The sequence below is a fragment of the Lithobates pipiens genome, unplaced genomic scaffold (genome assembly GCF_037356315.1).
Source record: "Lithobates pipiens isolate NorthernLeopardFrog02 unplaced genomic scaffold, aLitPip1_a1.2 Scaffold_19, whole genome shotgun sequence".
Classification (NCBI taxonomy): Eukaryota; Metazoa; Chordata; class Amphibia; order Anura; family Ranidae; genus Lithobates; species Lithobates pipiens.
The window spans coordinates 222,478,225-222,494,984 of record NW_027507764.1 but is presented as its reverse complement, the minus strand read 5'-3'; the positions used below and the strand labels follow the sequence as shown (position 1 = coordinate 222,494,984).

The window sequence follows — 16,760 nt, the reverse complement described above, 5'->3', positions numbered from 1 at the left end:
AGTTTGTTAAAATCTTTGCAATGTACATAGATCATCCAGAGGTGAATATTTTTTTTTCCTCAACAAAAGTGGAGTTACTCTTTAACTGGTTCCCGACCGGCTCGCGTCTTTTTACGGGGGCAGAACGTCTCCCCTGCACGAAACCACATACGGGTACAGGGTTCCTTTAAGAGCCGCCAGAGGGCAAGCGCCGCTGCACAACGGGGGACCCGATGGTGGCCAGCGGTCATGAGCAGCACCGGCCACGCACAATTGTGTGCACGAGTGCCAGCACGGGGAATTGTGTGTGTAAACACACAAATCTCTGTGCTGTCAGAGGAGAGGAGACATGTTGTTTGTTCCTAGTAAGTAGGAACAGTGAAATGTTTCCTCTCCTACTCAGTCCTATCCCCATACAGTTAGAACACGCTGAGGGAACACACATTTAACCCCTTGATCACCCCCTAGTGTTCTAGCACTGATTGCTGTATATTTGTCAATGGTCACAAAAATGTGTCAAGTGTCCGATCTGTCCATCGCAATACCGCTAAAAATCACAGATCAACGCCATTACTAGTAAAAATAAATAAATAAATAAACAAAAAAATTAAAATCCCATAAAAATGTCATAAATCTTTCCCCTATTTTGTAGAAGCTAATTTTCTTGCTCAAACCAATCAATATACGCTTATTGCGTTTTTTTTTATTAAGAATATATATTGGCCTAAACTGATGAAGAAATTAGTTTTTTGAAAACTTTTTTGGGGATATTTATTATAGCAAAAAGGTAAAAATATATATTTTATTTTCAAAATTGTCGCTCTTTTTTTGTTTATAGCGCAAAATATAAAGACCACGGAGGTGATCAAATAGCACCAAAAGAAAGCTCTATTTGTGGTTAAAAAAAGGACGCAAACTTTGTTAGGGTACAGCATCGCATGCTGCACAATTACAAGTTAAAGTGGCGCAGTGCCGAATTGTAAAAAAATTTCTGGTCAGGAAGGGGGTAAAACCTTCTGGTGCTGAAGTGGTTAATTGAACAAGCTGAAGCTTGAAGCTGATTGGGTAGCATGCACAGCTGCACCAGATTTTCATGTATAACAAGTCACTAAACTTGCATAGAGGTATTTAAATGAATAAACAGAATGTGAAATAGTTATATGCTGTAATATATTATTTATTATAAGCTGACTGGACAACTGCGGTATATAGTATGTCAAGAAAGGGAATCAAGAAAAGGGATAGACAGAGGCCATGTGTGTCATTTGGAAAAGCAGCTGGTTATTGATGGCATATTTATGTATACAGTCCACAGACAGTAATTCCCAAATAATCCAGAGTGCTAAAGTTCCCATTTATTTCACATAATGAACTATGAGAAGTCTAAAAATACAGATGGGATAAGGCCAGATTTTCTGTTTGTTTGTTAGTTTGCCTGAAGGAGTTATCCATTGTAAACTTGAGGTTCTCAAGATGCACAATAACTTATATTATTTCAAATCCAATGGTGAAAAATAATACGCAATAAAGCTATAGTATGCTTTTAATAAACTTGGAACAAGCCAAATATGCCAGTAACAGCAGGTGGTAGCAAGGCTTTGCTTTAAAGCTGTACTACTCGTTGGGTCCCTCTTTGCATTATTCTCTGTCAAACCTTTAGAATCCAGGGAATAACCTTTTGCATAACTTTTCCTTTTATGGCATTAGCATTGTTCAACAGGTAGTGTTCTGCTCTTTTTCCAAACTATAACATTCTAGAATATTTCCAGCTTTGTCAGAAACAGAATGTTGTGTCATCATTCTTTTAAGTATGAAATGATTACACAGTTGTGTCTTTAAACCCTTTGAGCTAGGAGACACCTCAACTTTTCAGGAACTGTGCTCAGAACTTTATAAAGTGCATGCTTCACTAGTTTGTTGCAAATTAGCATTGTTTTAGATTAATCATTAATAAAAAAATACTTTACACAGTAATACCTCGGATTGCGAGTAATGCGGTTTATGAGCGTTTTGCAATATGAGCTATTATTAAAAAAAAAAATCCTGACTCGGTTTGCGAGCATTGTTGTGCAAGACGAGCAGGATTCAAGCCTCTGGGGTGTACAGTACAACATTTGGCCAGAGGTTTGGTTCGCTCAGAAACACTCCGAAATACTCAGAAACACTCCATTCCCGAGTGTCTCCGAGCCTCTTCGATTGCATCTGAGTTTTTCCGAGTGTCTCTGGTGCACCCCCACCTCTGGCCACATGCAGTACTGCATACAATAGCAGTCACTGTGGAACAAATTATCTAAGTTTCTGTTGACTCCTACTGGGAAACTCGCTTTGATATATGAGTGCTTTGGAATGCGAGCATTCTTCTGGAACAAATTATGCTTGTAATCCAAGGTAGCACTAGTGAACGCAATTTAGTTATATAGCATTGTTTTTAAAAAGTGTTACATTATGTCCATGCTATTTTCATCCAGGGTTTACTTTTTCATTGAAGGAAGATCTAGGTGTTTTACACAGGGCTCTCCTATATGCTTCTTCAAGATTTAAGGTCTGCATATGTTTATGGAACCTTTTTCTAGGAATTGAATTGTTATATTATAGACAAATGAAAATGTGAGTAATATAAATATGCAGTATAAGCATGATGTCAAAGAATCAATTTAATTAGGCTGCCTTGTGTTTTGGCCTCATCTTGTGCTAGCAGACCCATGCTTAAATCATTTGCTTAGCTCAAGTTCTTATTTATCTGCTTTATTCAAAGTTCCACTTTGAATGCTTTGGCCGCAAGTCTATTATGCTAGAGCAGATAAGTGCAAAGCTAGTATTGCTAAGAACCTTGCTAGTTTTCAAATTTGTTCACAATAGATGTTGAGTAGTGCAATGTGTAGATGTCCGTAGTGGAAGATGTGTCAAGATATGATGCTAAGGTTGTGGCCAGACTCCCTCAAACCCTGCACCTATCGCTCAGATTGGGGTCCTTAGCAATGTTCGATGCTGTTCTCTATCCACACCCTGGAAGACGTTTGTTGTTGATGAAATGCGTTGAATGGAGCCACCTTTTGATGCCATTGCGTACCAGAAGTGGATGCTGGCTTGGCTATTTGTTTTGATTGTGTACTGCTTTTATTGACATATGAGTGTATTTTATGCAGTAAAGTATATAAAGTATTTATTGTATATGAGGATGGGTTGTATGTTTGTTCCTCCTCTAGAAGATTGCATAATATGTGTTGGAGATGCCACTTATGTCCATATAAACTGAATGAGCGTTGTATGACCACTCTAAATAAGGTGGTCACGTGGATCTGGTATACCTACATCCTGATACTTTGTGGGGTGTTGGATGATGCAGATACATCTGAAGCAACTTTGCAGAGTTAAGAGGAATTACACATTTAAAGAGATCTTCATGTTTTTTGCACATCATTTTGTTTATTTAACAATTGAAGGTTATTATCACAGTGTTATTTTAGTTTTGAATATTTAGAAGGGATATAGTATCTTCTTTTGGTGTTTGTTGCTTCTTTAATTTGAGCACTAATTTGTGTGTTTTCCAGATTTTTGTATCTTTGTTTTCCACACCTTAAAACTGCCCAGCTTGGCACCCTGGCTACTCCTCTGCCTTTGTGTCAGTCATTAACTGTGGGCACACTTGAAACTGTTGGTTAGGTGTTCTATCTGGACCTAAATGTTGTTGTGGAAACTGCAATTCTTATAACTATGGTACACAATAGAGCCTTGTAATTTTTGATTGTGATACTAAACACGTACTGTATAACTTACATTCTCCCATGTGGATGATGGCACTGTAATTATTTTAATGAAAAAAAACCCCACCTTTTTCCTAATCGATATACAGCTGTCACACGACCAAGCTTTTTCCCAGCCTTTCTGCAGGGAAACATAAGCAGGAGAAACTTCTCGTCCTCTGTTGCTGGTCACATGTTGAAAATAAACAGCCTTTGGAATACAGAGTAAAAATAAAAATATATCAATAAACTATTTTAAATGTTCATACAAATGTATATTTCAAATTAAATCTTTATTATTTTGTGGAAAAAATATGGTGAGGGTGGATTTCTGCCAGTCTCAGGCTGTGTCACACCCCTGCAGATTGTGTTTTAGAATAAGAGGGAGATGAAGCCTCCATTAATCTACTTGTAATATCCCACATGCATTTTGTTTAGCTGGTTGGTGGACATGGAGGAGGAAGGAGGGAGTGGGCTGTCCTTTACCACTGTGTAAACACCCACATGTGTGAGTCTATAGTCATATGGGCTGCTCAGAGGTGATAGGGAGGAAATACTCAATATAGAAACTGAAAACTGAGCATGTGCAGAGTTGCTACCACAACTGAAAGATCCCTAGCTGAATTGGGGACATGAACAGAAGGATCAACCAGATTTTTTGCAGAATACAGGAAACAAATCTAATAGGAACTAAGTGAGTATGAACAGCACGTAATACATAATTTATTGAGAGTTTTTTTATGATGTGGGCTTAGTGACACTTTACGCTCTAGATAAAGAGACAGTAACATTTAATTAATCTTCTGTTTGACTTTCTACATAATATAGTGAGCAGTGCTTTAACTTCTAGATGCATGTATACTTTTCTCAGACCTTCAAAATAGACATGAATGACCTGATGTAAAATACCATTTTAGCTGGGCAGGAAGCTTCCTAAGTGACATCTGTTGTATGTTTCCATATTGAACTATTTCTGTTATTTTAAAGTATATCAAGCTATATTTCCGTTTCTTTGAGAGAAACAAGTGCAGTTATAGAAACCCCTTGTGAATTAATGTTATAAGATTTCTACATAAACAAGCTCTATGCCAGAAGAAACTGAACATGTTTGCAATGCTTTCATTTGTTTTGGTTTGGACTAAGTCAGGGCCTTTTATGGACACATTTATTTCTTGGGTAGTGTTAAATAATGTCTCTGTGAATGGCTGCAAATTTTGCCCGTAAATTGAGAGCAATGGCACAAGAATATGAGTCAGTCTTTCCTACTTAAATGCTGGCTCCGGATGAAAGTTTAGTGTGAATGATACCAACCGGGTCAAGTCACTATCATGTCCACGGCACCAGCAAAATCCCAGGTTGACCAATCTCAAGGGGGGAATATGTTTGGAAAGGTTGCCTGATCACTCAAAGATAAGCTGGCTTGGGAGATACATAACCAATCTCTTCAATTTTCATATTCACAGCAAAAATAAGCAATGCTCACTAACTTGAAGTTCCATCTATATGTACAAACTGGGCAGTTAAACCTTTAACAGTGGTTGTATTGTGCCTGTACATCTGAGGTCTAAGGTCTGTCCATGGGAGGTCCATGGACAGAATCTTCACTCAGATGGCATTTTCGGAACAGAATGAGCACATACATGAATAGTACTGTTTTGTGTCATATATTCTTTTCTTTTTTTTTCTACATCTTTCAGTTAGGGGTCCTGATCTTTATTCTTCAGTGCCAAGATAGCTTCTGCCAGGATAGTGCACACAGAACAACTTTATAGCTAGAAATGTCCAATTAGAAGCTGGCAATATTTCGTAAAAGTTTATTTTACTTGAATGGACACGTGCCAGTGTTTTTCACTAATGTTTGCATTGCCTGAAACTGAGTTCAATTATGATCTCAAATTAATAAAACAAGTTTAACCTCAGGTATCACAAAATGAAAAAAAATTCTAATTTAAAGGAGAAGTCCAGCCTGAGCTCGTTTGGCTAGACATTTTCTATGGGACACAGGAGTGCAATTAGTTTTACACTCCTGTGACCTGTTTTCATTAGAGAGCGGTCTGAAATCCGCTGTCTGCTGATGTCACTGGAATCAGTCCAGGCACCACGTCATCTCTGCAATAAAGTCTGGATCCACCAGGTGGATCCTGGTGGAGGTGTCGCAGCCTCTCAGCGAGCTCGGGCAGAGCAGAGAGCTGCTGATTGACAGGCAGCAGCTCTCTGCTCGGGGAGCTGAGAGAACCGAGCCATCGGCGGTGTTCAATAGCTCGGTTCTCAATGCAGATGCGGCAGGGGACAGATGCAGCATCAGTCCGATGCTGCATTCATCTAGGTAAGTATGATGGTAAAAAAATAAAAATACTTCTCTTTTAAAGCAGGCCTTACACTAAAATGCAAAGTCAGCTGATTACATACTGCTTCCTTTGCCCATTTAAAATGCTGTTCTATACCTACAAAAACTACACCTGTGAGAAAAAGGTAGAAAATATTCCTACTGTACTGGAGAGATATATTCTGCATTCACACGTGTGACTTGTCAGGCAAGTTTGGACATCAAAGCTGCATGACAGGTCCCAGCCCTTTCTTTTCAATAACACCCATTCAAATTGGTGCTGCTTAAAGTTGCAGTGACTTTGAAAAGGTGCCTGCACTACCTTGATGTGACTTTTGTTATGACTTTGATCCAGAGAGTGTAAAGTGGGATTAAAGTCACACTCAAATTTTCATCAAAATCATGCTTCAAAGTCACACTGCGACTTTGGAGTCATGCTAGTGTGAATGGAGCCTTATTGGAGAGAGTGACATTACGATTCTTACAGTATTTCAAAACACCTAAGAAGAGCCTCTGGCACAGTGCAGGAGCATCTTCTCATGAGAATTGAGATTTCCAGGATTGTTCTGACATCACTCTATCCAAGGCACTGAGAGCAGAAGATGGGTGTAAGGTATTCATTTTACTTTTCCACTGCTAAAATGCAGCCAGTTTAGATGGTACAATAATTAATAAGCGGGTTTTGCATTTTAGGGCAAGTTTCCCTTTAAGAAGCTAAAATTAACTGAAGATATAAAATTGTTCCACCTGCAACAATTAATTGAATATCTACTTTAACTTCCCACAATAACCTAACATTGCAATAACAATACTTCACTTTACAGCTTTATACACATAACATCTGGGGCAAAGACACATTTGGAATCTGATGTGTTAGTAGGGTCAGCACAGGCAGTTTTATTTCACCTCCAAGAAAACAGGTTGTAAATTAGACCCTATGGATTGTTCCAGTAGCAGTCTATGGGGAAATCTCTGAAAACATAAGAAGAGCACAGAGCAGGAAACATCTGCTGTGAGGGCTTTGGGAGCAACAATTTTGAATTCAGATTAGTCTCACTTGCCCCAACCTAGAATTAAAGAAAAATTAGACCACACCAAGCCCATATGAGGATCTGCCTTCTCTGGAAATCCAGGAGCTGACCAAAAAGAGTCTAACCATGCTCCATAAACTCAGTAGAAAAAAGAAGAAAGTCATACATACAGTTGTGCTCATAAGTTTACATACCGTGACGGAATTAATGATGTGCCTCCTTATTGTACATCTTGAAACAGCCACACCACATGTTTTCAGAGAGTCCTGTATTTCACCTGAAGTTATGTGTGGGTTTTTCTTTGCATCCCAAACAATTTTCCTGGCAGTTGTGGCTGAAATTTTAGTTGGTCTACCTGACTGTGGTTTGGTTTCAACAGAACCCCTCATTTTCCACTTCTTGATTAGAGATTGAACCCTGCTGATTGGCATTCTCAATTCCTTGGATATCTTTTTATATCCCTTTCCTGTTTTATACATTTCAACTACCTTTTCCCGCAGATCCTTTGACAATTCTTTTGCTTTCCCCATGACTCAGAATCCAGAAACGTCAGTGCAGCACTGCATAAAAGATGTAAGGGTCTGTCAGGAGTCCAGAAACTCATTGACCTTTTATACGCACACAGTAATTACAAGCAAACAGATCACAGGTGAGGATGGTTACCTTTAATAGCCATTCAAACCCCTTTGTATCAACTTGTGTGCATGTTATCAGGCCAACTTTACCAGGGTATGTAAATGTTTGATCAGGGTAATTTGAGTAGTTTCTGTTGTCATTATGATTAAAAAGAGAAAACACAGTTGTTTGATAATAAATGATTTCAGCCAAACACTAACCATGAGTGAAAGAAATGTTTTTGTGTTCATCATTCATATTCTCTGAAAAATGGCCAAGAAATCATAAATTCTGCCAGGGTATGTAAAATTATGAGCACAACTGTATCTATGTTCAAGCCGTTACTGGGTGAAACGATCACCTCAACCTGTTCATAAACCTGAAATTTTCTATAAAACATTACACATGACTGAACTATATGTTTTCTGCCTCCAGCCTAACCTTGGGGCATTGGGCATTGGGGGTTATTTACGAAAGGCAAATTCATTTTGCATTACAAGTACAAAAAATCTAAATGAGGCATTTTGTAAAGTAAAATTGTATAAAACCAACTTACCATATAATTGGAGCAAGGGTTATGTGAAATAACTCTTATAATACAAAGTTCACTTAGGCCGCGTACACACGCGCGGACTGTTCGCCCAACTTTGTCCGTCAAACAGTTTCGGCAAACAGTCCGCTCAAACTTAGCATGGACGGACATGGCCACACACGACGGACGAACAGTTTGCTGAAACCGTGCGCGATGACGTGAACGGCACGTACGACGGGACGAAAAATACGACGTCCTATACACTGCATTATAGCTTTCTGCGTGAAAATCCTTTCTGAGCATGCGCGCAACTTTGTTTGACGAACAAGCCTACACACGAGCGGACTGTTCGCTGAAACAAGGTTTCAGCGGACAGTTTTTCGGAAATTCCGAAAAACCTTGTCCGTCAAACTGTCCGCTGAAACTGTCCGCTGAAAGCCCACACACGAGCGGACTGTCCGCCCAAACACTGTTCAGCGGACAAAGTTGGGCGAACAGTCCGCCCGTGTGTACGCGGCCTTAGAGATGAAATATAATTTCTGATTGATTGTGAAAAATTGTCTAAGAGCTGTGTAATCTATAAGTAATGTTTGTAAAATTTTCAGACCTGAAGGATATTTGTTTTCTGCCCAATGTAATCTCTTAGTTTGCAGATACAATTTGTTTTATTAAAGTTACAACTCACCTTCTCTCCAGCTCTGCAATATCTCATAGCTCCCTGCCATCTTCTCTCATCTTTGGCTGGATTGGCATCCATGTACAGATCTTTGGCCATTTTCATTGGCCCAGCAGGGATGACATCACTCTCGTGTATGCCTGGGAGTTGACTAGTCTCGGCATTGCCGAAATTAGTGTACGAAGCTGTGTGTGTGCAGCTCTCAGTGTACAGGGCACTCAAGCAGGTAAAGAACTTTAATGCAGAAGAGACATATGTCTCTTCTACATATAAATTCCTGCCTGTTTGCCAATATTTTGTCCAGGTTAAAGCTCCAATTTAAGTTTTAAACCTTTCCTTTATACAGCAACATCAGCCAGACATTCTCTAAATAGAGAGCAGGCAAAGTTGGTAATTTTAAAATGTGATATCCTGAATGTGTCTGTGGCTATGGCATGTCAGGTGACTTTCCAAAGCATTCTAAGTGATCAGTAGGTATTTAGTACCATCTAAGAGATGAGCAACAATAAAGACCAAATCCATCTAAAACCAGTTATGGATGCAGTAATTCCCTGAGGTGGTAAGCGGTCAGTGCACTGGCTTGTAGTGTCCTCCTAGCAAACATGTATATACAAGAAATCTGGCAGCTTGATCTTCCACAATTAATTAATTCATTAATCTAGGTGTGGTACAGAATAATACAGGGTTTATGCTATTCGGCGTGTAGCCTTCGGCATATGCCGAAACACGTAAGCCCTGTAGTATTCTGTACCACACCTAGATTAATAAATTCATTCATTGCGGAAGATTGAGCTGTCTGCTTTCTTTTATCTACAGATTTATTATTTGGTTGGAGATTTTTAGGTTAAGCCAATCACTAGGTTTATATAATTTTAAGAAGGCTAAACAACTGAATCGCAGTTCATGGTTCTGCTTTCCTGCCACAGTCATCAGGAAAGCAAACAAGTGGTTTGGTTTAAGAATACAGCAGTATTTAAAGTGGTTGTAAACCTCAGTCATGAAATCTGAACAAAGCACATACCTGCCTATCTGTAGTGTTTACTTATCTCTCTCCAAAGCGCTAAGTGTCATTTTTCTCTGGTGCTTTGTTCCTCTGTTATCAGCATGAGTCACTTCTGAGAAGTTTTCCAAACACATGAGATAACATTTGTGACCTGGAGGGAGATAAGCAAGGAGCTTGTCTATTCAAAACACAGCTCTGTATCATTCCTTCACTCCTGTTTGCTGTGTGGAGGGGGTGTGTGCCTTTCCTCCAATCAGCTCTCACACAGTGTAACTGCAGCTCTCCGCCCCCTCCTCTGTGATACTAACAGATGGAGAAGGAATTCAACAGGTATCTGCCCTTTTGAAGGGGTGTAGGGAAGAGAAGACTGCAGATAAACAAGTAAAACGTATGTAGGAGGATTTGTTTCATCTCTGTGTATCACCTGAGACCAGTCACTTTGCTAGTTATATGAGATGGTTTACAACAATTTTTAAGAATACAGCAGTTTGAGTCAGACCCCTTTTAATGAGCAGCTGGTAACTCTGGTGCAGGAATGCTTCCACATTTGAACTTTTTGTGTGATTATTTTTATTACATTTTTATATTAGTTTGAACAGAACAATCCTGTATCATTTGTTTGTTAAAATCTACTATTATGCCGCATACACATGAACGGAATTCTCGTCGGAAAAGCCTTGGATGGTTTTTCCAACGGAATTCTGCTCAAGCTTGTGTTGCCTACACACAGTCACACCAAATTCCGACTGTCAAGAACGTGGTGATGTACACGACAAGCCGGGAAAATTAAGTTCAATGCTTCTGAGCATGTGTAGGAATTTTACACGTCAGAATTGCTACAAAAACGATCGGAATTTCCGATCAAAACTTTTTCTGTCGGAACGTGCTCTCAATATTTTGCTGGCCAAAATTCCGCCAGCAAAAGTCCGATGGAGCCTACACATGGTCGCATTTTCCGATGAAAAGCTCTCATCTGTCTTTTGCTGGCCGAATTTCCGATCATGTGTACGTGGCATAATAGTATAAAAATTTATGAAGAGTGCCAATATAATGTAAGCCCGATGTTACTCTTTTTTTTGCATATTTACATTGTTCAGCTTGGACGAATCCAAGTATGCATATTCCATATCCAGCTGATCCCTTTGGAAAAGGAGAATCACTGTAATAACCCCTGCTACTATAGTGATCCTACCTGTCAGGGTCTGTACCAAGCAGCTCCCCATCTTCATTGTAACTACAAGTGGTGGCTCAGCACAAGTGCCATTAGGAGAATGCTTTGTTTTTCTCAGTGAATGCAAAGCATTCTCTGCTTGAATAAGGTGGAGTGCCAAGGCTATGACATCACAATCTTGATCTCATCTAATCAGAGAATGCCTTGAATTCACTGACAAAATACAAGATGTTTGCTGAATGGATCACTTGTAGTATTGACAGCTATCAGTGATGACCATCTTCCACAAGGATCAGCCAGGTTTGGAAGTCAGGTTTGGAATATGCATACTTACATTGGTCAAAACTGTACCAATGTAAATATACAAAGTAAATAAAAAATACTTGGAACTCAGGTTTAAAACTGAACCCCAGCGTTACTTTCAGTCTTGCACAGATATACAAGCTCCTCCACTGTAATGAAAATTCTTGTCTAGCATCATCTGGCCATTCCTTCCCCAGCCTTATTATCACTGACCCACTAATTTCATTAATTGGATTTTAGTTTTCAGTCATGGAAGCTCAGCAACTTTAGCTATGGTGGTCTTATTTATTATTGGCATTTACATAGTTCAACAAAAAATCAGTTCAACAAATTCTGCTCCCCTTTACATACTATCCATTCACATCAGCCCCTTCCCTCAAGATGCTTCACATACTTGCATACATGCACACAAAGTAGGGCCAATTTACCTACCAGTATGTCTTTGGAGTGTGGGAGAAAACCGAAGTAGCCAGAGAAAGCCCATGCAAACACAAGGCAAACATGGAAATGTCATGCAGATAGTGTCCTGGCTGGGTTTTGAACAAAGGACCCAAGTGCTGCAAACAAACAACTAAGCTACTGTGCAGCCATACATGATTAACTTTTCCCAAGAGCTGGGCCACTGCTTGTATTAGGATTGAGAGCTTGTAAAATAAGTACTAAGTCAGGATGCTGTGATATTTTCAACTATCTACTGTATGTAAAGCACCTTGCCGGCCCCTCCAACCATGATCTGCCTGTGTTGCATAGAGAAACACAGATACCTAGTGATAACATCACTGGGTTAAAAATGATGTAATGAAAATGAAAAAGTTATTTAAAACATTTTATTAGCATGTTGATGACAAAAGGAGGAACCATGTAAGTCATAATATGGACAGATTGAACTTCAACTTTAAGTGCGCAGTGTATTTTCCTTAAAGGGTAAATTTACCTTTACAGAAAAATCTGTAATGTGAACTTACACAGGTACCCCCTTAGTCATGCTGACCTGGACAGTTGCAATTTCCGGTTCTAAACCCCGGTATATCCGCGACAGGAGTCCGGGGCTTAGAAATCCCCTGAGCTAACCCATGCCAACTCAAGCTAACCCTAGCCCATGCTTTTGCATGTGACCCTCTCCTGCAGCTGCGGCACCACCTTGTCTTGAACCCCCACCTTTTCACAGCAGGCGGCATCAGAAAGGACAACAAAACTCCACTGCTAGATTTTGCTTTTCTCTGTGCAGCCGCAGAGAGGCTAATTTCTGCTCCCCCGTCTCAGCAGTAGGTAGCAGAGAGAAGGACATAACTAATCCTACAGATCCTGCTGCTCTCTTTGCAGCACCTCCTCATCTCCACCTCCCCTGGGCTCAGCATTTAGCAGACTCTAGGAGCTGACTCCAGCTCTCCTCCAGACCCTGCACTGCCCCCCGGCTTCTTCCTGCCAGAAGCACAATGTATGAGGGGTGCACTGTGTTATAAGGGAGGATGGAGGACTCTTGACTTCTGATGAAGGGGGGGCTCTTGACATCTGGGAGGATAGACTAATGTAGAATTTACCAAAATTGAACTTGTCCTTTAAGTTATATGATGCTGATCTACCAAATCCCAACCATAGCCCTTGAAGCAGGAAGGTTGCATTTTTCAATGTCCTTTGCATTTTATAAAGGTGTACCGTCACATCTTTCCTAAACAGCTCTCGCACATTCCTTATAGCCATGACTCTCAAGATTCCCACTGTTCTTGTTTAAGTTGAACCATCTGGCAAAATGCATGTTGACTTCTGTATTGCTAATCGTCATCCTGTTTGTTTTCTTCTCTTTTTTCTGGTATTCAGTTGCTGTTTTGTGCATGAGTTCACATCACTGACTACCAGATTATCAGCATGCAGTGTCCCTAGGGGCAATTTAAGAAGTGGTTTTAGCCTGTTTATTTAAATGTTTCAAGAAAGAATGGCTCAACTTTAAAATAATAGACCCAGTCTTGGATTCGTTTCTTGATGAATGTAAAAAAAAAAGACAGTAATTACTATTTTCCATTCATTGATTAGTACATTTATTGAAAAGATTACATTGAGTTCAGTGGCATTTGGTTTTAAGGTCTAAAAGCCATATAAATGCTACTTTTATTTATTTTCCAGCTGTGCCTCTTCAATATTAAGGTGATTGTAAAGGCTGAAGGTTTTATGCCTTAATGCATTCTCTTCATTAAGGTAAATATACCTTCTATTGTTAGCCCCAGCTCCCCCTTATACTTACCTTAGCCTGATCTCAATCCAGCGATGTGCTGGAGAGCAGCGGCACTGCTCTCTCTCTCCCTGGACTGCTGCTGTCAATCACAGCCAGTAAGGAGGGAGCAGGGGGCAGGCCCGAGACGCACTGTGTGTGTAAATGTACACACAGAGTGAGACTCAGGATCAAGCCCACAGATGTGCCACCATAGAAATCTTTCCAATGTTGGCACACAGAGGAGAGGAGGAACCCAGAGGAACCCAGAGAAGAGGAGGATCGGGGCTGCTCTGTGCAAAACCATTGCAAGTGTGGCAAGTTTGTTTTAAAAAAAAAACAAAAAAATACTTTTACAATCACTTTAAAAAAACTGATTTCTTGTTCATTCACTTACATTTTTCTACATATATTTGGTACCTGACTCAGATTGAAAAATATTGCCTTTTACCCAGTTTTATTGAAGAATTGTATTAAACTCCATTTTAAAAGTAGCTTATTTTACATCCTTGGCTGTCCTATTATCTTAGCTGGTAAGAAAAAGTGTGTAATACATACCTGCTAGTGGATCCATATTTCCTCCAGCTGTCAGGACCCAAACACAGTCACTGCACCCATGTGGTGGCATCACTAAGCATGGTGTCACACGCTACGGAAAAAATTGGTTTCACCCCCCCTCGACAAACTATAGTCCCCTCTCCCTCAGTACAGACTTCTGTCCACTAACTAAAGACCTCTCTTCTGCAGTATAGACCCCCTCCCTCAGTTTAGACCCCCCCTGCCTCAGTATAGATCCCCCTCCTGCAGTATAGACTCCCCCCTCAGTGCAGACCCCCCTCAGTACAAACCCCCCTTTGTGCAGATCCCCCATCAGTGCAGAACCCCTCGAGTGCATTCCCCCCTCAGTTCAGACCCCCCTCAGTGCAAACTCCCTTCAGTGCAGAACCCCCTGAGTGCAGACCTCCATCTAATAATATAGACCATCCTGCCCAGTGTAGACCCCCTCTCCCCTCCCATAGCGCCCCCCCCCCCCCCGCACCTGTCCATCTACATTACAATAGGACTCTCTCCTCCTCCTGTGTAGATGTAAACAGAGAGGAGGGGAATACGACTTCGATAGGGAGACAGCCGATGAGGGAGAGACACAGATCAGTGTAGGGGGTGCGGACCATGCAGCGTTAGCCATGCCGCTGCACACAGGTGTCACCCCTCTGGCGGGTGCGACCCGCCCCCACCCCCCTAGCGACGCCACTGTGCCCATGAACTCTGTTGAAGATGTTTAGGCAGGGGCTGCCAGTCAGTGGCTCTGCCTGAACATAGAAGTTATACTTTCAGTGAGGTTTCGTGACTTCTGTTTTCAGGTGTCAGCAACCAGTAAAAGGTTGAAACTGCTGATGGAATGTTTGATTGAGGGGGGTTTCCCTTTAGTGGCCAGTACCTGTCCTTGGGGCATGTAGTCTTCTGGTGTACTGCCCCATTATTAAGTAAGGCTGGGGAGGGAGAAGGGGGGAAGGCTATGCTACAAGAATATTACATCAATAGTGAAGTGCAAACAACAATATTGCACTTGTCACCCAACACCAAAAAAACAATCTGTAACATGAACAAAAAATAAAAACCATTATAAAATTTATCGTAAAAGACCAACGTCCCAAATGTGACTCCTGATACGAGAAAAAGTGCACATATATTTTCTTTACAGAAATCATTAAAACACCTGTGCTCTCCACCACATGGTTAATCAATCTGCCTACCTTATGATTCGACCTCTATATCATTCTGAGATTAAATAAAGCATGACTTACTCTGTGTCATAATGGGTACATACCCCCCTTAAATTTCACCTTCATACACTGCTTCATATGGCTCCCATCAAACTCATCCACATGTTAGTATCACCACAAATGGCACATAGAGGAGAAGGCACTGATAAAGCTCACGGAGTGATGAATGGTCAGAATCTCTATCAGGCTTTTCTTTGCTGTCTGTATTCCAGTAATTTTCCCCCCCTTCTCTTGTCCTGGTGACATAATGCAACAAAAGGAGGATATTAATCAGATGAAAACAGATAATGGTACAAAAAAAAACTATATAACGTTTTGTTAGAGTTGGGGCAAAGGGCAAAACAACAGGTGTGCTTTGATCTCCCAACTGTCCTTAGCATATACTTAATTTTTTTTGGTCACCAGCCACTTTGTTCAGCTTCAGGAGCCAATGAAAATAACCCTTACTTCTGGGAATGATGACAAGCATGTGACTCACTACCTGTGATAGTGCTGGGCCAATCAACACTGTCATATGGGAAGTGCATAGCCCTGTAAGGTGCATTGCATTGACAAAGAACAAGCTCACTTTATTGGTAGAGCTGTTGTTAAATACCACTTACGGAGCAGTAAACGCAATGCTTTATGTTTATGGGATGACACTGCATAAAGCTGCACAAAGATGTGTGAATGGTCAGACATACATGCATGATCCAACTAACTCACAGTGCTTTTTGGCCTTAATTTTGCCCTAAACAGGAATGCCTTGGTTGTATGTTTGTGGTCTGTATGTTGTATGCATGTTTGTTGTTGTTGTTCAGTCATGTCTGACTCTTTATGACCTCATGGAGCATAGCGCACCAGGCTTTTCTGTTCTCTACTGTCTCCCGGAGCTTGCTTATTTTCATGTTCATTGTTTCGATGATGCTATCTATCCATATTGTGTTCTGTCGTCCTCTTCCCCTTTTTCATTCCATGTTTCCCAGCATCAGGGTCTTTTCCAATGAGTCCTCTGTTTGCATTAGGTGGTCAAAGTATTAGCCCTTGTACACACGGTTGGAGATTCCGACAGAATGTGTCCGATCGGACCGTTTTGTCAGATATTCCGACTGTGTGTGGTCTACATCGGACTGTTTCCGTCGGAGTATACGACGGACCAAGTTTTCCAACTTGTTGGTAAAATTTTCTGACAAAATGCTCCGAACGGACATAGATCATGTGTAAAGAATTCCAATCGGACAAAGTGCCACGCATGCTCAGATCAAATTCCTACACCAAAGCTATTGGCTACTAGCGTGAACGTAGTCCCTTCGTAACGAAATAACGTCATCACATCGGATTTTCCGACAACTTTGTCTGACCGTGTGTATGCAACAGTTTCGGACAAAATCAGATGGATTTGGTTGTCGGAA

General features: G+C 40.7%; 1 protein-coding gene across 1 annotated transcript in view; it reads left to right on the top strand.

Moving 5' to 3' along the window:
* Window positions 1–16,760, top strand: part of ITGA9 (integrin subunit alpha 9) — a 569,728-nt gene that overhangs the window by 285,130 nt on the left and 267,838 nt on the right. The window lies entirely within an intron of this gene.